The 26,960-nt window shown below is 38.8% G+C and overlaps 1 long non-coding RNA gene across 1 annotated transcript; it reads left to right on the top strand.

The window, feature by feature from the left end:
• Positions 1-1,837: 1,837 nt before the first annotated feature.
• On the top strand, positions 1,838-23,742 carry LOC124238434 (uncharacterized). The gene is made up of 4 exons (XR_006888308.1): positions 1,838-2,186; positions 20,590-20,718; positions 21,185-21,380; positions 23,684-23,742. It is a non-coding gene; the product is annotated as an uncharacterized LOC124238434 (long non-coding RNA).
• The last annotated feature ends 3,218 nt before the right edge of the window (positions 23,743-26,960 follow it).

The raw sequence follows: 26,960 nt of genomic DNA, 5'->3' as shown, positions 1-26,960 counted from the left end.
CCTCCCACGCAGAGGCTGGGAAATGTAACCAGTGCCTTGACATTCCCAGGAGACACGCACGTGTCGCACTGTCACTGGGGACCACCACCTCACGTGACGCGCTCGGCAGGCCTGGCTTTGTGTGGGGTTCCAAGCCCGAGCCAGCAGCCTCAGTCCTTTTTCTGTGTGGCCTTCAGCACTCTGTCACCAGAAAGCCAGGCTACTAGGCCGGGGAAACAACACAAGTCACTATTGAAAGGAGCTTGCTTGTTCATGACTCTCATCTTTAATAGCTTTCAAGGGACTTGGCCCTCTCATTTGCCTTGGTCCCGCTGGTTTGGTCTAATGCTACGATTCTTTTCAGTATAATGTGAAAGCCAGGCCGTGCTTGCTGCCATCCTCTTTGGATCAGCCACACTTGGTACACACACTGAACTTTCTCCTCTGCTCTCAAAGTCCCAAGTTGCCAACCAATGTCTGTGAAATATGGCAGGGCATGCAATCTTAGCCAAGAAAGGCATAGAAATAAACTATCATGTCTCTTTGATATAATAGGCTATTTCTGTGCAGATTTTCAGGGTTCTCCCCACCCTACAGATTCCTAAGAAAGAGCTGCTCATTATTTTTTAAGCTCTTCATTATGTTAACAAATGACATCCCCCCACACCCTTTATCAACTGTCACCCTCCAGGTTAAAAGCACCCATATCTAAAACCTGATTTCTGATATGAAGGAAGTTGTTTTGATTTAAGACTTTGGTTCTCATAGAACAATAAAAATAGTTAGGAAAAAAATGAGAGAATCTTACTTTAAATGTCGTTTTTATAGGTTTTTCCCGTCCAACCTTGCCATATGTTAGCTGCTAAATACCAGGTTAAATCCGTGCTTTCCTGGAAAAGCTTCTAATCTGCTTCGTGATCTTCTGAAAGGTCATACTGAAACCCTAAACCCCTTGGGCCTCCAACATTGTCCTTCAGTATCCAGCCCGTACAGGTAGACCAGTCTTTGAGAGCACAGCCAAAGAGAAAACAGGAAAAGGGGCACAACTGCCCTTCCCAAATTAGGCAAACAGATCTTGTGTAGCTCTTTTTTTCTCTTTTCTTCATCATTTGCATAATTGCAGTACTCTTCTGAATCACTTTGCCAGTGAAGACTTGGCTGCTAGCCCTGTAAATTGCTTTCACATAAATCTGGAAGTCAAGAAGTAAGGCATGTTGTGCCAATTAGCCTAAAATCCAACCTAATTCACCATTGGACCAGAAGAGGACTTTCTGAAGACACATAAAATCAGTGCCTTGTACTTTAGTATCCCGTCCCTAAAGAAAAGTTTGGTTTACTGTCTTCTTTCCAGCTGAGATAGAAATGGAGGCTTAACATTCTCATTCAAGGTCACTGGCTGTGTTGTCCTCTTGCGGTAGTTGCAAAATACACTGGGGTGAGGGCAGGTGGTGAAAGATGAGGAGAACAAAGCTTCCTTACTGTTACCCATCAGCCCCTGCCCACCAACTGGAGGTCAGGAGAGTACAGAGAGGCAAAAGTCACCTCCACCAGGAAAAAGTTGGAGGTGGTGGAGAGAGGTTCAGCATGACAGAGTGTGCGCATGTATTGGCTGAGGAACACGCACTTTGTTGTATGTTAGTGATTGCTCAATTTGTTTACACGGTAACTCATTTCTGCTACTGCTCTTTGTTCTTCAGAGAAGATAGACAACCCAGCAGAGCAGATCTTTGTTCCTTATGAGCTCATCTGCTCCTGCAGCTTGTGCCACACCTGTAATTATAATTATGGCCCACTGCTTGGGTTGCTGTAATCCTTTCTAGTGAAACCAATTGTGATTTCACCAACAGAGTTACTTAGCAAAGTGAGAATGCCTGAATTGATAGAATAAGCATCATTAGTCCCTTTTATTGGTTAATTTGGCTGCACTTAGCCTTCTATTAAGATTCAGATGATTAACATTTTTCGGTAATATGGAAGCATCCGTGCACTTTCGATGGAACTGTGAAGTTAATAGACTGTAACTGGGCCACTCTGGACAAGCGTAATAAGCTGATACCAAGAGATAAAAGAAGTGGTGCAGCTGCACCTCAGCTATTACGTTAATGAAGGAGAGAGAATCCATGTGGAATCGCTGGAAGGAAACTGCTAAGAGATGGTGTGGGTAAATCATCACATGCTGACTATTTTGGCCACATCTTTCTTACGAGGTGGGTATATGTCTCAACACTAACAGACTGCGTGTGTTGCTAAAATGATTCTGCAGTATGAATATAGTCCACCATTAAGTAGGAGCGGTCTGAGGGTTTTGCAAATTCACGGTCCTTTAGATGAAAAAATTTAACACAGAACTTTTTTGTTTCAGTTATACTGAGACTTAGGGACATGCAGGCCTTGTTCTAAAGTAACAGAGTTCCTTTTTTTCTGAAGAGGCGTTGTTTCTCTTTGATATAATGTTCTTTCTTAGATACTTGATAAGAAAAGGAATTTGTGATTGCCAGCTTTGTACGCAGTTTACAGTTATAACCTTTTTTTTTAACCCCAACCTCAAAATAAGAGGAGTGGGTTTTTTAATCCACGTAAAGCAGATAAGACTTTTTTCCTCTCCAGGGTTTCATTTCTAAAATCTGAGCCCAAATATTACAGGGTTCAATTGGTCTATTGTATTTCAGTCAGACAAAAGATTTAGTCAAGTGCAGTGGCATTTCAGCTTTTTAATCCTGTTGCAAATTACTGTATGTACCATGAGATTTTTCTCTGGTGTATCAAATAAAATCCAGCTTGGGAAAATAGAAGAAACAAAATGGAAATGAGTAAGAGTGATCTAGGACGACAATAATAAATTCAGTTTATCAGTAGGCCCATATTCATCTTGCCAAAAATGCTTTGGGATAGAATGAGTATGTTTCACAAAATATATATTCATGAAAGAAAAACTGCTTTTTAATAAGGAAGAGACCCAGAATTTTACAATTAGCAATCAATAATGCCTCCAACAAAGGTTCTCAAAGTGTGGTCCCTGGATGAGCAGCGTCAGCATCACTTGGGAACCTGTTAGAAATGTACATTTCTCAGGTCACACTCAAGACCTACCCATTCAGAAACTGTGGGGCTGGGGCCCTACAGTCTGTATTTTAACAAACCCTTCAAGTGATTCTATCACCCACTTCAGTTCGAGAACCACTGGCTTTGATCAGCACGATAGCCTCCTATCCAACCTGCTTGCCTTCAGGTTTGCTTCCCACAAATTGTTCTCCACACTGTCTCCAGAATGCCCTTTAATAATGCCCATCTAGGGGCTGGGCGCAGTGGCATAGTGGTTAAGGTTGTGCACTCTGCTTCTGTGGCCTAGGGTTCGCAGGTTCAGATCATGGATGTGGACCTACACACCACTTATCAAGCCATGCTGTGGGGGCATCCCGTATACAAAATAGAGGAAGATTGGCACAGATGTTAGCTCAGGGACAATCTTCCTCAAGCAAAAAGAGGAAGATTGGCAACAGATGTTAGCTAAGGGCCAATCTTCCTCACCAAAATAATTAATTAATTAATTAATTAATTAATTAAAATGCTAACCTACTTATGCCACCCTCTTTCTTAAAACTCTTTCCCAGTTCCCCATTATTATTGGGCCAGAACATTCATGGTATTCAAGGTTCCTCAACCACTGGTCCTTGATTAGCTCTGCAGCTCCATCTCTCCCCACTTCCCCTGATCATGCTCCCCCCCCAACCTGCCTGCCATGTGCACACGTGGGTGCACAAACTCGCACACCCATGAGGCTCCAGCCATTCTGAGCTCCTTGTGGTTCTGAAGGTACACCACCATCTCCTTCTCACCTTTGGCTTTGTTCTTTGTTCCTGCCTCCTCAAGTGCCTCTCCTCTTCCTTCCTGCCCACTCCTTCCCACCTCTTCTTCATCTGGATCACTGTTCTCATCCTTCCAGGACTCATATTTGTTCTCACTCATCTCCTCCAGGAAGCTTTACCTGAACACTCCCATCCCTGCCTAGGCTAGGTCCCTTTTCTAGGTGTTGGCAGAGAACATTCTGTATCCTTCCATCATTGTACTCACCACCCAGAATTACAGAATTATAATTACTTACTTTTTTCCCCTGACTACCCTATAAGCTTCTACATGGAAATGACTATCTCTTACAGTCTTGATATCCCAACATCTAGCATAGGGCTTGGTTCATAATAAACACTCGATAGAACTGTGTTGAATGAATTAATGAGTCCCTTGCTACTATACATGAACAGAATTGGGTCCAGAGAGGAGAAGTGTCCTGACAAATCTACTTTGTGGGAATTAATACCCTCATTCCCTGTTGCTCAAGGCAGTGTTCTTACCATTAAATCGTACTCTTGTTCAGATCCAAGGAAAAATTCACCCCAACTGTTCTTTGTGTCAGCAATTCTAGAGAAAGAGAGAGCTGGGAGTAGGCAGCCCTTTGGGTTCAATTTATAACAATTTTAATAACTTGATTATGATTTTATAATGAGATATCCTAGGAAAGGTGAGGACACAGTGACATACCTCTTAGTATTTTATCTCCCAAATCCTCTAGCATACATGGCCCATCTCTTGGGTGCATGATACAGGGTTCCCCAGTTCTTAGCTGGATGCCAGTGCTCTATTGGCTTGAGAGATCTAACGAGGCGGCTACACAGGAAGGTCACCTCCCATAGTGGGTGAGAATGTGGGCTCTGGGCTCAGACTGGTGGTTCAAATCTGGCCCCACCCCATGCTAACTACTATGATATGTAAGCTTTGGGTCCTTCATCTACAAAATATGGGAGGAGGTGCTTCTTAGCTCGTGGCTCTGGTGTGGAGACTAAAGAGAGGTGATCAACCAAAAACATTTAGCACAATTCCATATAGAAAGCGCTTGATAAACACAAGCAAAATTAAAACTAAGAAGTTGAGAAATCTAGTGACTGGTTTCAGCAGACATACAAAAAAGTTGAAATGCAAGTTACTAACTACTTTAGGCTGAGATTTCACTAAGGGGCATTGTTTCTCATATGTGTTATTTTGAAAATTTTCATCTAGCAACAGAGATACTATGATAAAGTTCCAATCCAAAAAGTTCAACATTAACATAGGGGCACTTTATTATTTTTCCCAGCTTTATTGAACTATAACTGACAAATAAAATTGTAGGATATTTAAATTGTACATCATGGTGATTTGATACACACTGTAAAGGATTCCTACCATCAAGTTAAATTAACACATTCATCATCTCACATATTTATCATTTTTGTATGTGTGAGAACATTTAAATTCTACCCTCCTAGGAAATTTCAATTATACAATACAGTGTTACCAATTATAATCACTATATTATACATTAGATCCTCAGAACTTTTTCATGTTATAGATGAAAGTTTGTATCCTTTTACTAACCTCTCCCTGTTTCCCCCACCCCCCAGTTCCTGGCAACCACTTTTCTACTCTCTGTTTCTGCGACTTTGACTTTTTTCACATAGTAGTGATACCATGCAGGGTCTGGCTTCTTTCACTTAGCATAATGCCCTCAGTAGTGGCACTTTAATGTAGGTTGTTTGTTAAGGGCAAAACACTTGGCATTTAAAACTTTGCCTCTTTTTTCTTTTGCAAAGACTGAACACACTATTACTATCATGGATTTTAAACATCCACAGGATTTTTTTCAGTGAACAAGTGCTATGCACAGGTTTGAGTGTGAGAGAATATGGCAAACTTTTCTGATTAAGATTCAAACTCTTCCTGCTTATTGAATCATGGCCAGCTCATAATTTCACTCTGCACCGTTTAGAATGGTTCAAGCGTTCAGCTTCTCTTGAATTCAATGGGAGCACTATGCCCAGCCGGGCATCGTGAAGCAGAGTGAGCAAAGGGACAGTCCTACAATGAAGAATGGAGTTTTCAATTGTCCCTAGATGATGACATTAGGGATGTTGTAAAAAGGAGGGATTCAATGAACTAGGCCTGTAAGTATGGATCTCAATTAGCCCTTTTATACAGAGGCCATTGTTACACATGACACTCTGCTTTTTCATTCCGCAATGACTTCTAAAAGATAGCGCACACTCTGCTTGAGAAAGGTCAGGAAATCCACTGGTTTCATTAAGATGTTAATGTATGTGTCAGTAGAGGCATGGTCATGGCATAATCAAAAAGACTCTAAACCCCTTTGCAATAATGAACAGATGGCGAATTTGATTACAGAATTGTCAGACATTTGTTGATTGTGCCTTCATTCTTGATGCTATGCTAGAGCTTAGACAGAAATCAAATACATCCTGTTTATCAAGTTTGCATTTTAAGATACAAAAATCTGGCTCCAGTGCTTACTAGCTGAGAGATGTTATTTAACTTCTCTAAGCTTCAGTTTCCTGATCTGTGGAATGGAGGTCTGTAAAACTGTACAGCTTACTTAGAGTCTGAGGCTTAAATGAGATCATCTCTGTGATGAGTGAAGCATAGTACCTGGCTCATAGGGCTCAGTAAATATTAGCTATTGTAATCCAAACCCAGTGTACCCAGTCTATCATTGAAAGCTATTTGGTGGGAGAATTTGATGGTCCCCATTCCATTGTATGGCCCTCAAATAGTTACAAATGTGGATACACACACACATCCTCACCTGTCCTTATTAAAACTAGTGAAGTTCAGAGCAAGAGGCTGTCCTGATGAGGGCTGTAGTTCTCCTCATCCAGGAAGTTCCACGACACATTTTGGAGACAAGTATGTCTGAACTCAGATGAGATGGGGCAGCAATTAACACTTTGTGAAACATACTCAGCCCTTGAGAGAAAAATGACTGGAAATATTTGTCTGTGTTTTTTCTCTTTTACTTGCAGCCCTTAAGAACACAACGTGGTGCCCTTTCCTGGTTCCTGACTTCCTGCACCTTTCTTGCTCTATCAGACCCCTGCTCCTGCTCACCACTCTCTGGATCTGTGTTCTTACTATTCTTCCATGCAGCTCTCCAAGTCCCGTCTCTTTCTTTCTCATGTTGTACCTTCCATTTTCCTCCCAATCCACTGTTAGCACCCCCTTCTAAGTAGCAATACCTATAAAATTTTTTGGAAAATTTTGTGTTTTGCATACAGCGAACAGACTTGGTCAACTAAACTGTTATTGGCATGGTGCCCTGGGTTTGACGCAGAGCCAGAGGAGCCAGAAGGGTTAACTCAGCTCTCTGTGCAGTAGGGGGCTTTCAGGGGGACCGTTGAGAACAAAAATATGAACTTAAAGGTGAGATTATCGAAGTCTCTGAAATAATGAGGGATGAGAACAGATGGGAATCATTTGTTCATCCTATCATGGAATTTGAGAATCAATGAGTCTTCCTTGGTGCCTGAAGGGGATAGGCTTAATATAACTAGAAGAGGCATAACATTGTAAACTTATGCAACAAATTTCCCTGCAGGGTTTTACAGACTGGAAATGAAAATCATTTAAGAAGGGATTGGATATGCTATGACTGGTAGATCATATTAAATTAACCCTCTTTGACCAACCTCCATGCTGTTCTCAGGGTCAAATTATAAATTACCTTTTCTTCAGAGCCATATTATCAGCTCTGGGAATGTAGGGAGCCCTGAATTTTTCATTTCATGCATTGCTCCAGAAATGTAAAATATTGTGAGTGCAGAGTTATAGAGTGAAAACGTGACTCCAGAAAGAATAGTGAAAGGATGGAGCCTAAAGGCTGAGGAGTGTAATCTGAATTGTTGTCATCATTACTCTGTAGAAGTCATTTGACCTGTCTCATCATGCCAAAATGCTTCACGCTTCACTTTCTACCTCTGAAAGTCATGACTGATGGGTTGTTTGGCCACATTCTCTCAAGAAAAGTCTTCATTCTGTAATGTAGGGGTGACGGCAAAATGACAGTGTGCAACAATGTAGCAAGTCCAAGGCATGACCCCTAATCTGCCAGCAGTCATAGGTGACAGCAATTTCATAGCTGACATGCCCACGGGTAAATACATCTTCACATGTGCTCTGTGGTGAATTTTTTCTTTTATAGACACATGCATTCAAACACCCCAGGCTAGAGAAGGAACTCGCAGTGCCTTTTATTTTTGAATCATCACGTTTAAAAACAACGCTTTTTATGTATAGGCTTAAAGAAAAACACTAGAGTCAGTATTTAGGAAGTTAGGTGAGGTCCTGATCTTTTGCTTCTATTTCCTTCCCCATACCTAGTTACAATAGACAAATATGTTCAGGCATACACAAAAAAGAAGAGTTAGGAATTTAGGGGGTTACTAAAATTGATTGCTCTTTTAAATGACATATATGATTATTAGACCTCAGAAATTTCTGTTTATTAATTGTAATTCCCCCTTTGAAAGTATCAAATTTGACATATATTTTCTTAACCACAAAGGTCTTATTTGAGTTTCTGGCTTTTTCCCCAGAATAAGTTAACTATAGTTTTGTGGATTTTGGGGGATGGGGTGGAGGTTGATTTGAAAGTACAGAACAAACAGACCATCAGAAATATTTAAAGCTCCTTTACAAACCCTAGATAAAATGGACATGGTAAGGAATTTGAAGCTTTATTGAATTTATTTAGTGGCTTTTCTACATAGAGCTTGGATACAGTTGTGACTATGTTTATTTGAAAGAAGCAAAATTGTGAGTTAAGTAGATACTTCTTATCTTGTAGGAGTCATAAAGTTAGAGGTGATTCCTTTTTTCCTTATTTGTATTTAAGTGAGACTACTATAAAATCCCTTTGTATAAAGATTCAAATGAAATTGCAAAATGTAACAAGAGAAAACTAGATTTATAACTGGTACCCAGGAAAAAAGGATTGTCCCTCTTTCTCAGGAAAAAGCAACCCTTTTCAATGAAACATGAGCCAGGCTGTGGTCAACAGATGAGCACTGTGTCTAGCAAGGAAGCAAAAAGCAAGATAACGGGCTTTGGAGAGCAAAACTGCATTTTTGCCTCCACACATTTTCCTGCCTCAGAAGCCTATACAAAACTGTAAATCCATCCCAAAGATATGTTAAGGCTTCAGAGAGTTCTAGCAATCCACTTTATAGACTTATAAATTGAACTCAACATTTAAATTCAGGATCATGGTATACAGCACACCTCTGTGTCTGGATGGCAAGTTTGATCAATACATTTGAGTAAAAGGAGAGAGAGAGGGAAAGACAGTTGTCCTAAGGATAGCTATAATTTTGGTAGATGTTGATCAGAGCCTAAATTCTAAATTAAAACATTTACTTTCCAAATGCCTTGGGTAATGGAGCCAACAAAAAGCCTCCTCAGAAAAATGATAAGGTTCATCATTTGCATAATTACTCAACATCCAGCATCCTAAGGCCCTCATAAGATTTCATCTTAAAGTTGGTGGGACATGGAAGCCGTTTCGGCAACAATACAAAGAAGCCAAAGTCAGCATCTTGTCTGAGGTCTCACAAGCCAATCTAGGGATTGTGCTGTTTCTCTTCGGATTCTTTTCCCCAGACTGTTAGAGTGCTGAGTTCAGTTGCTTTCTAGATTGCCTTCCCAGGACCTGTGTGCTCACCTGCTTCCTGATCTGGCCACATCTGGGGTTCCAGCCTGTGAGTGCCACACTTCTTCCTGCTTCAAGATTGTGTTTTTGGTGTTAGTGCTACCCTGAGGAGAAGTGGATCAAGTTTCCAAGCAGTGGAAGAACTGAATCTTACCTGTTCTGTTACATGTATTCTTCCCTGGTTTCCAAGATGACGCTTGTGATTCCAATAAATTACACGCAAAATTAAAACCAAGCCAAACCAAATTCAAAACCAAAACCAATGGATTGATATGTGCTCATTATTAGTAAGTTTGTAGTGGAAGGACTAGTCCTGATGCCTTCTCCTTTCTACCAAGATGCTTTAGTGGGAACTTCTTGTGGGAAACTTTTGGAGACTCTATGTTAAGCCAAAGAAATGTCTCAAAGGCTGCAAATTACAGGTCCTCTTCAGCGGGTGATGAAGGAGGTATTTCGGAGCAGGTGGGTCTTGTGTCAGCCTCCATATGTAAACATTTAGGTAGCTTCTTATCCACCCATAATTAGACACGTTGTCATCTAGTATTTTATAAAACCAGGGGTGAAACCTCTGAACAAAGATTTTATAAAGATATAAAGCAACTGATTTGTCAAGGTTGAGAATAAAAGATGCCTCTGAGGTTTTATAGAATTATGAGCCTTGGTCAGTTTCTGAAGATAGCCCTGTCTGAAAGTTTTATATTTATCTTACCCTTGCAGAGCTGCACAAGAAACAAATACATTCCACTGCATCAAAAGCAGCTCCCAAGACTTTCAGGGCTGTTTCATTCCTGTTCATTTCAATAGGTGTATTTGAAACTCAGTGGCCTGCCAAGATTGAGCACAATTAGTTCTCAGATAATTTTATCTGATGTAACACATCATTAAAGAGAATGTATTCCATCGTTTATCTTTGTTTTTATATCAATTCCTTCTCAACCCCAACCCCCAAGGAGAAATAAAGTGGAGTGTTTAATAGCAGTACTGAAATTAAGAACATAATATTTGAGGTTCTCTTTACATCCAGTGAAGCATGGTCTTTGACAATTCTCAACCCATGTACTATACAAACTCTCTGAACTAAATGGGTCTTGACCCTATGGTTTTTCACAATGCTTCCATTGATAACCTAAGATATCAACCACCAAAAGGAATGTGGTGGTGATGTCATTGCTGATACAGTTCCACCAAATCACAAGCTCTAGTGAGGCAAGAGAAATCAAAGTTGCAACATCCTAGTGGAAGAAAACATTGCTTCAGCAATAAGGAGACCAGAGAAGGCATTTAGATGCCAGCTTCTGATCAGGAAGAAACAGAAAACTACGCAAACTACACTAGTACCCTGCAAAGACAAAGAAAAATGTGCCTGCATCTTCTGGGGAAAGGAGTGCTGTTTTTACGTAAGGCAGAAATGCTAAGGAACAAACCTTCAAATTCTATCATGTGACTTGGCAGAAACAAGAAAGCTATTATATTGTACTCATTCTACAATGCACAAAATTTAAACTTGGGACAGTCTCCTCTTCATCAACAATAAAGTATAAGACACAACACATAACCCATGAAAGTCTCCCTAATTAAGGAACAAGCCTTCCATTCTACACATCCACCTGAGATGGGTTTTAGAGTCTCAGACAAGTAGGGAGATTTTCAGAAGCACACCTCTGAATATAAGAATTCCCTCTCATTTTAACTCTTAGATTCCTGAGAACAGGGTGGGGGCAGGCCTATGTTAACTTGACCAGAAGTTGGCAGAAAATATTAGAAGCTATAAGGAGTGGCAACTTCAGAGGTGTCAGTGAGACCAGCACAGAAAGAAGGCAACTCCCAAGAATACCAGATGTTCTGAAGACTTTTAAAATTCATGTATCCAACAAATATTAATTGGGTGTCCACAATACCGTGATAAAGAATACATTGTCCTTCAAGTTGCTAGTTTACAACTGAGGAGACATACAGGTAGACAGACAGGCAGGTACAGCATAAACTGGAGCAATGACAAAAATAGAGGTAATAGGGCACAGAGAATGGGCACCTCCCTTAGGAATGGCTTTCTGAGGGAGAAGAGGCCTAAACCAGGGCTGGACGATGAGTTTGAGCTAGGTAAAGGAAGAAGAGAGTAGGAGGGCATCTCAGGCAGAGGTGGAGCAGTCTGTACAAGGCATAAAAGCAAAAGAGACAGCAGTTCAGAACAGCAAGAGTGTAAGGGGCTCCAGGATGGTGGCAAGAGAGATGAGCCTAGAGATGTAGCTGGGACCAGTTTTCCCATCTTCCTTTGTTCCTATAAAGATTTGCTTGGTCTTGAAAGAATTGAGTGTCTTAAAAATCTGTCTTTTGTTTGGTGTGAATAGTTTACTTCCTTTGACATCAAAAAGCCCCACAAAAGTTATAGAATTGATTGTGAATTTTCATAAATTACTGTTTCTCTATAATTCACCGATTTCTCAATAATTTACCACCCAAAAACCAAAAACAATAACAAAAAATGGCAGAGCTTTAATCATGGCTGATTCTATAAGCAGGTGTGATTGAGGTTGAGCTAGAAAGTTCCCTTGTTCAGAAATATGCCACATCCCTACTACGGTCTAATTACCTGAGATAGAACCTGAAATTATCATTAGAGAGTTATGCTTTTTATTCTTCTAAGAAGGAGTAGAACTGTGTGCCAGGCAAATCCTTTGGATAACTTTTGGCAATATATGCTAATGCTGATCACATATATATCTTATAACTCAGTTATTCCACTTCTAGGTATATACCTACAGAAATGAATATATACGTTCACTGAAAGAAATGTACATAAGTATTCATAGCAGCACTATTTACGATAGCTCCAAACTGGAAACTACCCAAATACCCATCAACCATAAAATGTGATACATTCATTTGAAGAAATATCATACAGTAGTGAAGAAGGAATCTCAATTGCAAGCAACAATTTGGATGCATCTTAGAAACGTATTTTTGAGCAAAAGAAAAGAGTCAGATTAAAAAGAGTACATACAATATGATTCCATTTTTTTTGTTTCAAAAAATAAGGTGTTAAAATGTGGAATCATTTCACAATATATACATATATCAAATAAAAAGAAAAAAATCAGGATATTGGTCACTCTTGGAGTGGGTAGTGATTGGAAGAGGGCATGGGGGGCTTCTAGGATGCTTGATAAATAGCCTGTTTCTTGATATGGATGTTAGTTACACAGATATATTCACTTTTTGAAAATTTGTTGAGCTATACACTTATGATTTTGCACTTTTCTGTATCTGTGTTCTCTATATAAAAAAGAGTGAAAATGCTCTTTTAGATTGACATATACTAGCAACAGTTAGAAAATGCATTCTTTAAAAAAAATACTATTTATACCCTCCACTATATACAAAAATTAACTCAAAATGGATCAAAGATCTAAGTGTTAGAGTTAAAAAAATAAAACTGCTAGAAGAAAAAAAGGAGAAAATCTTTATGACATTGGATTATCAATGATTTCTTGGATATGGCAGCAAAAGAAAAAAATAGATAAATTAGACTTCATCAAAATTAAAAACTTTTGTGCATCAAAGGACACTATCAAGAGAGTGGAAAAACAATTCACAGAATGGGAGAAAATATTTGCAAATTGTATATCTGATAAGGGATGAATATCTAGATTATATAAAGAACTCTTGTAATTCAATAACAAAGAAAGTGAACAACCGAAATTAAAAATGGCCAAAGGACTTAAATATTTATTTCTCCAAAGAAGATATTCAAATGGCCAATAGCACATGAAAAGATGCTCAACATCACGAGTCATTAGAGAAATGGAAAGCAAAGCCACAGTGAGACACCACTTCACACTCATTAGGATGGCTATTATTAAAAAAAAAAAAAGTAAAATAAGTGTTGGTGAGGATGTGGAGAATTGGAACACTCTCACATTGCTAGAACAAATGTAAAATAGTTCAGCTGCTGTGGAAAACAGCTTGGTGTTTCCTCGAAAAATTAAACATAGAATTGCCATATGACCCAGAAATTCCACTCCTAGGTATATACCCTAAAGAACTGGAAGAAGGCACTCAAACAGATTCTTGAACCAATGTTCACAGCAGCATTATCTACAATAGCTAAAAGATGGCAATAACTCAAGTGTCCATCAATGGATGAATGGATAAAAAAATGTTGTGTTTACATACAATGGAATATTATTGAGCCCTTGAAAGGAATGAAATTCTGGTACATGCCACAATATGGATGAATCTTAAAAATATTATACTAAGTGAAATAAACCAAACACAAAAGGGCAAACATTATATGAGGAACCTAGAATAGACAAATTCAAGAGATAAAAAATATAGCAGAGGTTACTAGGGGCTGGGATGGGGGCAATCGGGAGTTATGATTTAATGAGTACAGGGTTACTATTAGGGATGATGAAAAAGTTCTGGAAACGGATAGCATCACAGATGCACTTAATGCCACTGAGTTGTATGCTTAAAAGTGGTTAAAATGGTAAATTTTATGTTATACATATTTTGCCACAATAAAAAATATACCACTTAGAATAGAAACAAAAATTATAAAGAAGAATAAACCTAAAAAAAGATGTGCAAGTCTTTTATAGAGATAATTATAAAATCAGTTGAAGGTCATGAAAAAAGAGCTAAATAAATAGAAAGATGCTCCGTATCTATTATTAGGGACACTCAATGGTATAAGAATATCAGTTTTTCCTAAATTAATTTGTAGATTCAATGTGAATACAATTAAAATTCAAACTAGTTTTGTCGTTCTTGTTTGTTTTGTCATTGAATTTGACAAGTTGATTCAGATATTTAAATGCGAGAGTCAGCTCAGTCAAGAACAGATGAAGCTCAGTGGAAAAAGAACACACAGACAGAAGACAGGCTAAACGTTAGGATTTATTATAAAGCCATGGAAATTCAGACAGGCATTCACACAGGAATGGACAAGTAGACCAACAGCTGATGGCGTACGTTGGTATAACGGCTATCAACAGAGCTCACTCCTTCACCTTACCTCCTTCAGGTCTCTGCTCAAACACCCTCTTAATAGTGAAGATTCCTACATAAAATAGCAACGTCTACTCTCTCCACCCCACCGCTCTTCTTATGCCTCTTCTCTATTTTAGTTTTTCTGTGGCAACTTATAACCCTTTGCCGCACTACTTATTTTACTTGTGTATCCCTTTATCACCTGACTCCCCACTGCATTGTAAACCACACAAAGGCAGCGATCTCTCGTTGTTGTTCATGGCGGTGTCCAGAACCCTACCTGTTATATAGTAACTGTTCAATACTTTTTCATTGTAATTGGATGCAGCAGTTTAGAATACCCAGAAACAGACTCACACAAATAAGGACATCTAACACATGACCAAGTTGGCAATACAAGCTACCAGGAGAAAGGCCGAATTATTCAAAAACGACCTTTTTTTTCCCCTTCACCCAGCTTCTCTTATTCCTAAATTTGCCTAGCATTAAAAGAGTTGAAATGCTACAAATCAGATATCTTTTAGTTTCTTGCTCTATAGATTATTCCCTTAATATCAAAAAGACACAAAGTTGTAGGGGCTCACCCCGTGGCCGAGTGGTTAAGTTTGCGTACTCCACTGCAGGCGGCCCAGTGTTTCGTCAGTTCGAATCCTGGGCGCGAACATGGCACTGTTCATCAAACCACGCTGAGGCAGCGTACCACATGCCACAACTAGAAGGACCCACAGCTAAAATATACCACTATGTACTGGGGGGCTTTGGGAAGGAAAAGGAAAAAAATAAAACCTTTAAAAAAAAAGACACAAAGTTATAGAACAAAGTGGGGTAATTAGTTATCCATATAGATTTAAAAATGAATCCCTTTCTTACATCAGACCTAAAAGTCAACTCCAAATGGATTAAAGACTTAGAAGTGAAAGTGAAAACTTTATAACTTAAAAAAAATAGTATTCATATTATAATTTCAGATAAGGTAAAATTTCTTAAACAGGACAGAAAACGTACAAATTATAAAGGCTTTGATAATTTTGACTATGTTAAAATTAACAGCATCTATTCATAATGTATACCACTAAAAAGGAAAAATGCAAGTCACAAACTGGCAGAAGATATTTACAAACACAAAACCACGAGAGGATTAGAATCCAGAATATTTAAAGAAAATCTGTAATCAATACAAAAAAATAGGAATGTGAGCAAAAAACATGAATAAGTAACCTCATTAGAAATCAAAGACATGCAAATTAAAACCACAAGGAAATGCCATTTTTTACTTTCCAGTTTGGCCAAAATTTTTTAAAGTGGGCAAATATCACATCTTGGCAAGTTTGGAGCAACAGAGCTCTCATCCATTGCTTGTGGGTGGGTAATTGGTATCACTACTTTGAAAACATAGCTTCTGGCCCTGCAATTCCATTGTTAGGTATATAACCTAGAAAATTGTTGCACATGTGCGTCTGGAGACATGTACAAGAATGCTATATAGAAGTTTTGCCTACAACAACCAAATGCTGGAAACAATTCAAATCATAGGATGGAAACATGAATTTTACAGGAGTCATACAATGGAAAACTATACAGCAATGCGAAGGGAAGACCCACCTTTTATGTGTCACCATGGATAAACCTAGAAACATAATGTGGAGTGAAGAAAACAAATCACAGAAGAAAGCATGTAAATAAATCTGTTAATATAATGTTGAAATCTAGGCAGACTTACGTCATAATTTCTCTAGAGATGTAGCAAAGTGATCAAGAACAGCAATGAATTGTTAATAGAAAAATGAATGAATGCACATAATGGTGTAATTGTTCCCCCTGGCTAAGGGAGGGAGTGTGGCCATAAAGACAAGAGCTGAGCATTTTTGTGTTTGGGGATTAAAAAAAAAATTCTTAAATTCTCTTCTCTTGGCAAAATTTCTCTCTATGAAATATCAAAACAAAACTGACATGGTTTAATTTCTGGGGTTTTTGGAGGTACCTTCCATGATGAGGCACGCCCCACACACTTCACAATTAGACTTTCCAAACATGGTAGGCGTTATTTTTCCTTCCCCGTGGAGGGGCTGCATTAACTTATGATCCTGGTGTATTCAGAGTCTAAAATGACTTTGCTCCCCCTCACAATTGTAATTGTGTAATAGTTGCTTGTAAAGGAAATTGATGTGATCATGTCTCGCCAACAGGAAATTAAGCAGATAAGTGGTCAGACCATTACACGCAAGCTTTAATGGACCAGCAGCTGGATACCTGTCTCCATGTGTCATGATCCTCCATTTTCCTCCACAGGCTCTGGATTTTGTCTTAGTACCATTTTCATATCATCATATATTATTTTAATTATTTTTAAATATTTAAATTATTTAAAAAATAATTAAAATAATTATGAAAAATGTCTTAGCAAGGAAAGAAAAATTTTACAAAACTTCAAATGTAGAACTTGTAAACTTTTATTGGCCAAAAGGTTAACTAGAGCAAGGAATTTTCAAACAACAGCAGCAAAAACCGAAGCATTTTTACAAAATTTTATTAGGAATAATAAATCTGTAACCACAGCACAAATTTATAACCATTAATTCTTGTAGAAGGATGTGTTGTCTCCCTTTTCTGTATTTGAAAAGGGAAAAATTTCTGTCCATAAAAGCATTAGAGTCATTACTGAAGCCCCATAAAACCCAGGGAACACAATTTTCATATTTTTAAGTCATAAAATTTCACTGGATAGTTTGTATTGAGATGGATCTTAACACAAACACCAATCACTGTTACATTCTACTATGTCATCCCTTAGATACACAAAAAAATCTCCTATCTCAGCATGCACTTATTGTATATAGGTTTGGGGAATTAAAATACCTGTTTTGGATATACAAAGGAGATGTTTAAAAGGTCTTTCGGAAGGAGTGTTGTATAACGGGATGAACTCCAGGAAACTTCTCTTCGCCACTGTCTAGCTGTGAGATCTTGAGTCAATAATTTTACTTTTCTAGGACTCAGTTTCCTCATCTAAATTCTCTCTTATGGTTGCTTCCATTCCAATATTCTATGCTAAGTTCCATATTTTGTCTTTACTCTTAACTAAAAGACATGTTATTTCAGCGTACCACACAAGTCTTTGGGGAGGAACTGCAGTACTCTGAATCGCTGGAGGGTTCGAATAGGTGAATAGGTGTTCCACAGCTATTTTAAATAAGTGGGAGAGTGAATGAATGAATGAATAGCTTAAGCTCAGTGAAGCTAACCAAAACTTGTAATTTGACTGAAAATTTGTGATTTTTACTTTATTAAAATATTATAGCAAATTCTGGGTAGGAGTTTTAAATGATCTGGTTTTCCTTGAGGAGTTGTTTCTAACTCCCTACCTATCCTAATCTTCTGGCCTGCTGAAGACTAGCATTCAATAGGATTGGAGTTTTGAAACAGCTGAAAGAAACTGATTAGGGAGCAAGTATTTACTTTTCACATTAGCATTTTATGGGCCAATTGACATGCCTTCTACCCACTCACTAAACAATCTTGGGCATGTTAGTTCTCCATCTTGGGTCTCTGGCTCTTTGAAAAATGCGAATAACAACGTTGACCTGTTTTGAGGAGGAAACAGTAATAGTGCCATAAAGTCAAAATTTATCAGTAAGCCTGTGGAAGGCTAATCTCTAATATCAATCAGTGAGAGGTATTTACTTGGTTGCTTCCTTTGGGGAAAATTTCTGGAAACAAAACAGTACTCATTAAGAAATACGGGGTTTTTTCCTTCCACAGTTGCCAAAGTTTGTTTGTTTTTCGTTGTTGTTTGTTGTTGGTTTTTTTCCCCTTCTGATTTTCTTAAAGAGTTTTGGAAATAAGATCATGATCCTTGTGGGGTATCTGCGGGGTAGCGTGTTCTTCAAGGTCAAGATTTTGTTTATGATTCATCAGAAAAAATGAGGAGGTTAGTAAACTTAAAGTCCAGAGACAGGTTCTTTGTGGAAAAAAACATAGCACAGATTTTTTTTTTTGTCAGTTGAAACAGAATATTTCTGGACAATTATTGCTAAATTTTAGATTAGACACTTTTTAAAGGTATTATTACAGAGTTATGAAAATATTATATCAAAAAAATCTGATCATTATAGATATCATATCTAGTTTTGATAAAAATGAGTCATAGAACTAGAACATTTCCCCTCTCTACAGGTTTTACTGACCATGGCAATTAATCTTAACATCTGGTAAGATCACTTGCCTTGTGAAATAATAAATTATCAAATAGCAGGGCCATAAAAGAATGACGTTTGCCTGTATGTGGTGCACCATATGGCCCAATTCAGTACTAATACAGGGAACAACCGCGTGCTTTGTAAACAATAGGCATAACATGGCCTGTGCTAACAAGAGTGGGTTTCTATCAAGCAGTGGAAGTAGAAAGTCATATAATGATAAATTTTGACCTCACAAAGATGAAGCTAATATCATTAGCCATTTATTGCAAAGGAACTTAAATCTTTTCAAATTAAACTCATGATGGATTTTAATCATTTGGTTAATGTTGGTAAATGATTATGCCTCCAGCCATTACGATAATGATCAGTATTAGCAAGAGTCTGTTTTTACAATGTTTCTAATGTTTAAAATTAATCTAGAAGTCAAGAGCCATTAAATCATTTCACCTGCAGCAGCATTTAAAAGATGCACATATTTCACGTAACTGCAATTTAAAAACAAAAGCAAAGGCAGCGATGGAAAAAACCACACAAGAAAATCAAGCTATTAACTACAGCGCCACCAAGTGACCAACCTCAAAATTTCACATAGAAGCAAAAGGGCAAATACAAGGAAAACAGGTATGAGCAGAAAAGAGACCACAGTAAGAACCTTAGATGGATGCTGGTTATTGACCTATAATGGGTCTCAAAACTCTAAGAAGTCAACTTCTAACTCTCTAGAATTACAAGGTTCAGCTGGGAAGCCTCAGGAATCAGCAGTGGGTTGCCAGAGAGCCTGCAATTTGCAGAATTTGAATTGCAGACAAGAACTACATTTTCAAATGTAAGAAAAAAATGTGTGCTTGGGTGATGTGAAAGAGTTGACCATTACACACCTCATGGTGGCATCTTCCAGCACAAAGAATAAAGTGTGAACAAAAGAGAAAATTATAGTATAAAACTTTTAATCATATCTTCTATAATCCAAGAAGTTATCCTCTCTAGGTGTCAGGTTTCACATCTGTAAAATATTGGAATCAGACTAGATGATTTCTAAGTCACTTACCAGGCCAGAAATCCTATGACAAGAATCACTTCTAGGCATGTGGCTCAACAAATTTTATGCAAAAATATGCACATACATGCTAGTACAGAATGAGATTGCACTCTAATAGTCTAATTAATAACCTATATAAATTGAAGTAAAACACTAAGAGGTATTAAAGAAAAGATAGGAGAAAAATAGAAACATCTTATAAATCTAGAAAAAGTAATTCAGAAGTAATGTTCAAAACATTTATTTAGGAGAAAGTCAAATGCGGTATGATCTCACTCCTAAGTAGAAGATAAAAACAACAACAAACAATCACACACAGACGGATTGGATTGGTGGTTACCAGAGGGGAAAGGGGGGAGAAGGGGTAGGGGAGAGGGTAATGGGGTGATCAGGCACATGTGTCTGGTGATGGACTGTAATTAGTCTTTGGGTGGTGAACGTGATGTAATCTACACAGGAATCAAAATATAATGATGTACACCTGAAATTTATGTAATGTTATAAACCAGTTACTGCAATAAAAAATAAATTAATTTAAAAATAGAATAAATAAAACATTTATTTACTCATTCATTTATCAAGTGTATTTTGATTTCCAACAATGTGCCAGGCATGGTACTAAGTTCTAGGGATAAGTACATATGATAGAAACTATTCTCCAAGATAGGAAGGTGCCATTGATAGGAGAAACTCAAAACTAATTACACAAGCCTAAGGGAGATATGGGTTGAAAAAGAAGGAAAAATTAGATTCGTTTCCAAGGAATACGTAAAATCATTTCCGTCTATAGAGTAATGTATCTGACCCCACCCTTATGAGCTGTCCCTGAAAATGCTGTTTTTCATTCTTAGGCCAAGGATCATAAACCGAAAACCAACAAACAAAAGTGACTAAGAGAATGACTAGTTTGCATGACTAATGGGAACAACTTAAGAGGAGCTAAATATAAACCATCTGACTATACAGACTGACTAAACCAGGTATGAAAATAGAAAACTGATGAGGGAGTGGGTATTGTTTTCCAGTGCACAAAGAGATAACCGTGAGAGTGAGCAGCAAAGGAGATAGGAAGAGGAAAACATTTAGACAGTACCAGAAAAAAAGCTTCCTGTCAGAGAAAATCATTAGATTAATACCATCACTCGGGAAATGCTAGACATTTCCACTTGCTGATCTGTTGGGAGCCCGCTGACTGGAGCTCCGGGGCAGGTACTGTTAGTATCCAGGAGGACAATGTGCTGGTGATGCCTCTCAGTCTCTCACTGACACTCTTGCAGATGCTAAGGATGGGACGGGAAAATCTTAAAGAGGGAAGGGCCAAGGAAAACAAGTATGTTCTTAGTGTAAAATGGGTATGGATTCTGGAATTTTTCAAAATTACAAACTACCCAGTGAAACCATTTTTTCCCTTCACTTCTTGTTTTTCTCGCATTGGTTTGAATCAAGGGGGTAAACAGACCCAACACTCTACCTCCCAGAGGAGAGAACTGGATTCCAGTCACTGCCACTAACTAGACATAATACAGGAAATGGCATTTAAAAGAAGGAACCAATACTAGCAGTGCATAACAATTCAAATTCCTGGTTCCCTTTCTCCGGCCCTGACATAAGGAAATCATGCAGAAGAAGTCCGCTGGCCTAGGTGAGTTAGTTGAAGCGCATTCGGTCTGTCCGATTTCACTCTGACTTGTCTGCGTTCTCACATTCTGTTACAATGACCTCTAGGGAGTCAGTGTCTCCTGATCTTGTTGGACAGGTGCAAACTCTCAGTCAGCCCATACTTGCCTCTAATCTGAGCATGCTAGAGAGGCCCAGCCATTAATTATCTTCTGTTGCCTTTTTAAAAGGTCAGGAAACAAAAAAAGCTCTGTTTCAGCAACTGCCCTTTGAATTTGGTGACAAGGCACCTCTGCTGGCTTCCATTCCCGGCAGGGGAGTTGGAACCCAGTTGTGGTATTCGCATAGCTTCTGCCTTGTGGTTTGGACCTTGGCTCTTTTAAGTTCTTATGTGACTTCTGACTTTAACCATCTGCCACGTTCCTACACTGACACCTGGCTGCACTTTTTTTTTTGATTTCTTGGGTTTTTACCCCCTCTCCTAGACCTGAGCTATGACCCTGATGTTGATTCATAGAACTTCATCCTAATGTTTGCTTTGATCTATGGGGTAACTTTTTAAAAATTATTTCAGGCTTAAGCTGCTCAGCTCTGCCGGGACAGAAACTCTTTCTAGTTTTCAGACCTGTGCCTAAGTATTTGTCGGGTAAAAACAAACCATTTTTCTTTTGTCATTCCAAGTATAAATGAATTATTATAATAATAGTGATATCTCTGCTGAAGTAATGGAATGTGGTGGAAACTATCATTTAAGCCATAAGCTATTAGTTATTATTAGTCACTTTTACAGGTAAAGGTTTTTTTCTTTTTACTACTTATAAGGTTTTTTTGGGCAAAGGATCAAGGTAGTAAGATTCTTTTTGGTTTGTTGGTTTTAATATGAGTAGTTAGAAATGTAAGTTCTAGAATAATCTTATAACTGATGTATCCAATTGGTTTACCAAAGCATTATCTACCGTAGCTTATTATGTGTACTCTATAATCTTCTTGCATAAGTAAATTACTGTTATTTCTTTCAAGTACAGCTGGCATTCACATTTTTCCTCCCTCCATAATTTAGAAATTTTGATCAACAGACAGGTAAATAGATGGTCTTTCTTGATGAGTGATAATTAAAGTACCAAACACTTACTTATGTTGGGAAATAGATTGCCTTAAAATACAGCTATGCGTATGCCTCAAGTGGACCCACGTGACTTCAGTAGCATAAAGTACTTATAATAGAAAATTGCAATTCTAAACTATGGTGGAGTACAAATACTAAAGCTCCAAGATTTGCTAGAATTATGCCACAATTTACAGAGATTTTCTGATTTACAATATCAGTTCGTTCCCTCCTTTATTCTCAGCTGCTTCCAGAGAGCAAATTGACAAGGACAGCATCAGTTAACATGATTGCCTAATTTCTCCTTGGTAGTCTGCTTTAATTGTCAGAGCACATGACTGGGGAATGGAAGATATAATGACTTTTCTAACTGTACATGCTCCTCCCTCCATAAGTTTGTGTTGTGGGCTTCCAGGCCACATGGCATTTGGAATTTCATCTAACCCAGAAATTTGCACTCAAGGTATAAACCATAGATCAGAGGTCAGTCTAATTATTTGGAACTTCATGGAACCAAAAAGAAAACTCCCTACCTCTAAATCATCATGCTATGCTTGTGTGTGTATCATAAAGCAATAAGGAATCTTTGGAAATCAAAATTTATAAATATCAGATTCCAAACCTGAATCTAAGAATTTTAGACATTTTAGGACTAGAGATTTAATTGTCTCTAGTTTTGTTAATAGTATCAGGTTAAACCCCATGTAATTGCTATTTTTGTAGATTAAAAATGTCAAATGTTAGCAGCTTCATAAGGTTTAGCTGGACAAAATCAGAGCATAAGAAACTTCGCTGAACACAGCTGTGTGCTAGGCGTTCTGGTAGACACACATTTTTATTAGATTAGAGCTTCATGAACCCCTGCAAGGTAGGTAGTAATATTATTCCCATTTATAGAGGAGAAAATGAGGTAATTTGGCAAAGTTGACATTGCTATTGGGTTTTGGATTAAACCTTTATCCTATTCCCTGTAATGTGTTGCTCTCTTAGATTATTTCAGAGGTGGTCTCTCCACTTCTCCCTACCTGGTAGTCCATGAATTCTAAGATATGTCTAAAATTTAGTCAAGTAGCCTCTTATTAGACGTAAACCCAATAAACCCAATAAGCCCTCCAGTGAACACTCACTGCCTTTAGATACAACCCATTCCAATTTTGTGTAGCTTTGTCATAAAACATTTATTTCTATTGAATCAAAATCTACTTCCTGTGTCTGCCCTCTAGGACAATCCAGAACACGGCTAATTGCTCCTGCATACAGCGGTCTTTGAAATATATGAAGGTAACTATGTATTGACATGCTTCAACATCCCTGACTCTTAAAAATAATCCTGTGTCACAGAGATTACTGATTGTCCAATTATGGTTTGTCGTATAATAAAAAATCATGACAATACCATCCCTTTCCTCACTGGAGAATATGATTTCAACCACGTGCTTTTCTGGATGGAAGTAGTTTATAAGAAAACAATTAATGGGAAAGATATTCCTGCAAGCAAGGACTGGGCTTGTATACATTTACTTTTTTTAAATTTAGAATGAATGCAAATGTGCGTGAAATTAAGATATTCCTGAATGCTGCCAAGTTTGGTACTTTGGAATAAGATACGTATTTGTCCTGTTTATTGATTAGAATATACAATTTTAGTTGTTGAGGCATCAAATAAATATAAAAGATGAGAATAAGAACAGAAAATAACATGTAATACGCATGAGGAATATCCTTTTGAATAGGCTTTTCGAGACTTGTTTCATAATTAAGGCATATGGTGTAGATAAGCCAGGGACTGAGGGGACCATCTAGCTTGGGGTCAAAGTATGACATAGTTTGATGTGGGAGGGCAAGCTAAACATGGACAATGATAGGGCGACCTTAAAGAACAGTGGAGAAGAAAAATCTTCCCAACGGGCAGAGCTGAGAGCAGTGCACCTAACTATCATTTTGATGAACAAAGGAAAGAGGCCTTAGGTGAGAATAGATAGAGATTCCAGGCATGTGAATGGGAGTGGGCAGTGTGAAGTTTTTGTATTATATGTTAATGGCCACCAGAAAGCATCTACCATTCCATCAAGAAACATGGAACAACCAAGTTGACAAAATGACTTGCCTAATTGACGACAGCTATTCTTTGTCATTGGCTACTCCAGAACCAGTGTGCGGTACATGAAAGGAGTGGCCATGGCGGTAGTGATGGAGGTTTTGTATGGGCCCACCAGCATGGACTCCCATTTAAAAGGCCGATATAACCACTGCTGTCTCGGAATTTCAAACACTGAGCCCCTGGAATGATGCTATTCCTCAAAGAGGCTGCTTTATGGCAAGTTGGCTACATTGGGCCCCTTCATTCCTAGAAAGGCCAGTGGCTCATCATCACAAGGATAGATGCCTATTCCAAATATAGGTTTTCCTTTTCTGCCTGTAGAGTCTCAGCAAGCATTGCTATTTGGGGACTTATGGAATGCCTTGATCCACAGGCATGGATCCTAGACAACACAGCATCCAACCACGGGAACCACTTCAAAGCAAAGGAGGTACAGGACATGACCATGGGATCCACTGATCTTATCATAGCCCACACCCTCCAGAAGCAGCCAGCCTCAGAGAGTGCTGGAACAACCTTTTCAAAGCATAGTTGAAGCTACAGCTCAGAGGCAGTCCTCTGCAAGAATAGGGTACCATCCTTTAGGATGCAATATGTGCATTAAATCAGAGACTTCTACATGGCGCTGTGTTTCTGATAGGAAGAATACATGGATCTGGAAACCAACAACTAGAAGCAGGATTGGTTTACCATCTCTCTCAATGACACACTGGGGAATTTTGTGCTTCCCTCAACTATGAACTTTGCAGGATTAGAGGTACTGGTCCCCAAAGAGACAGTACTCTTCTCAGGGGACAAAGAAAGGATCCAAGTGAACTGTAAGCTATTGCTGCTACGAGGGCACCATGGACCAGCAGGCCAGAAGAAGAGTGACCACAGCGGGTCACTAGCAGGGTAATGTACCTTGATCAACAGAAGGAGGTAGGGCTGCTTTTACACAATATGATCAGGGAGAGATAAGTGTGGAGCCCAGATGATCCTTTTAGGACCAACTGATACCTCCTTGCTCCACTGTGCTGGTTAACAGACATATGCAGCAATCTGATCTGAAAAACATGTGACTGCCAAAGGCAGAGACATCTGAGGAATAAAGACTCAGGTAACACCACTAGGTAAGGCACTTCGACATCCAAGGTGGTAGCTGAGAGTGAGGTGAATTTAGAATACATAATGGAGGGTAGGAGAATGGGTACCAGTTATAGCCCTGAGACCACCTGCAGTGATGAGAACTCTCATTCATCCCATTAACTTCCCTGTAAGTTTCCCCTCGTGAAGAGAGGCCCACAGGAACCTTGGAGAAACATTTTCTGAAACCTGAAAGGAGAAGTAGATCTGTGAGGTAGAAGGGGTGGGCTGTGGTGGCATAGATCTCCTGCTGTGGGGAGCATAGAGGGCTGCCGGGCCCAGTTCCTGCTCCTCTTCCACAACTGTATTCACACCGATGGCAAGCCTCCCACAGGCTGCTCTCAGCCAAAGGCTGAAGAAAATGAGGAGACTATATCCCTAACCCATTCCCAGTAGACACAGAATTCCTATGACTGGCCATTTTGGTTTGAAAATTCCCCAAGTCCTCCAGCATGGCTAAAACTTTCCTCTTAGAATTACATTGCAGTCTGAGACTTTTCCACCTAACTTTCCTTCCTTCTCGCCTCCTTCACAGGTGTAAGACCTGCATCATAGTCTGATGCTCTCCCCACCTTCTCTTGCTTCCTCCCCTTTATCTTTCATAGGTTTTTCACTGAATAAATCTCTTGCATGTCTAGTCTCATCTTGGTGACTGCTTCTCAGAAGACCAGAACTAACAGAAACCAAATCCATTGCAGCATCCCTCACTGCCATCTTTGACCAGAAGTGGGCAGCATCACAGCGTTTTTCAACAATGTTAGTACTCTGCCTCTTTCCACTAATGATAGGAACCATCAGATCCTTTTCCAAAGAGAACCAAGAACCCATTTTCAATGTAATATCCTCCTAGCCTAAAGGAGTTGAGTGTGGGAGATGGAAAATAAGATTAAATAGTTAAGATGCCCAAGTAAATTCTTTCCTGTTTACAATCTGTGTCAGCAATGCCCCTCCTCTTCTGTCATCCACCTTGTAGGTCATCAACAAATATTTCTTGAGTAAATCCTTGTGCCTCTTCCCATATAACCAATTAGGGGCTTTAAAATTCTCAGGGTGATATATGCCAGACGACTTCGCTTCCCTCATTTTCTCTCATAGAAGAACCCAACCAACAGACCCCTCCACTGTGCTCAGGCTACTTGCTTCCAGCTTGTCCTCTCATTTTGGAGCCTCTCCTGAGACACACCTGTGCTTTTCCTCACAGATCCTTTTCAGCATATAAAGCCCACAATGTATGAAATCAGAGCAGATCGCCTGAATCCTGGTTCTGACACTTG

This window comes from Equus quagga, chromosome 4, assembly GCF_021613505.1.
Source record: "Equus quagga isolate Etosha38 chromosome 4, UCLA_HA_Equagga_1.0, whole genome shotgun sequence".
Taxonomy (NCBI): Eukaryota; Metazoa; Chordata; class Mammalia; order Perissodactyla; family Equidae; genus Equus; species Equus quagga.
This window is presented reverse-complemented; position numbering and strand designations above follow the sequence as displayed.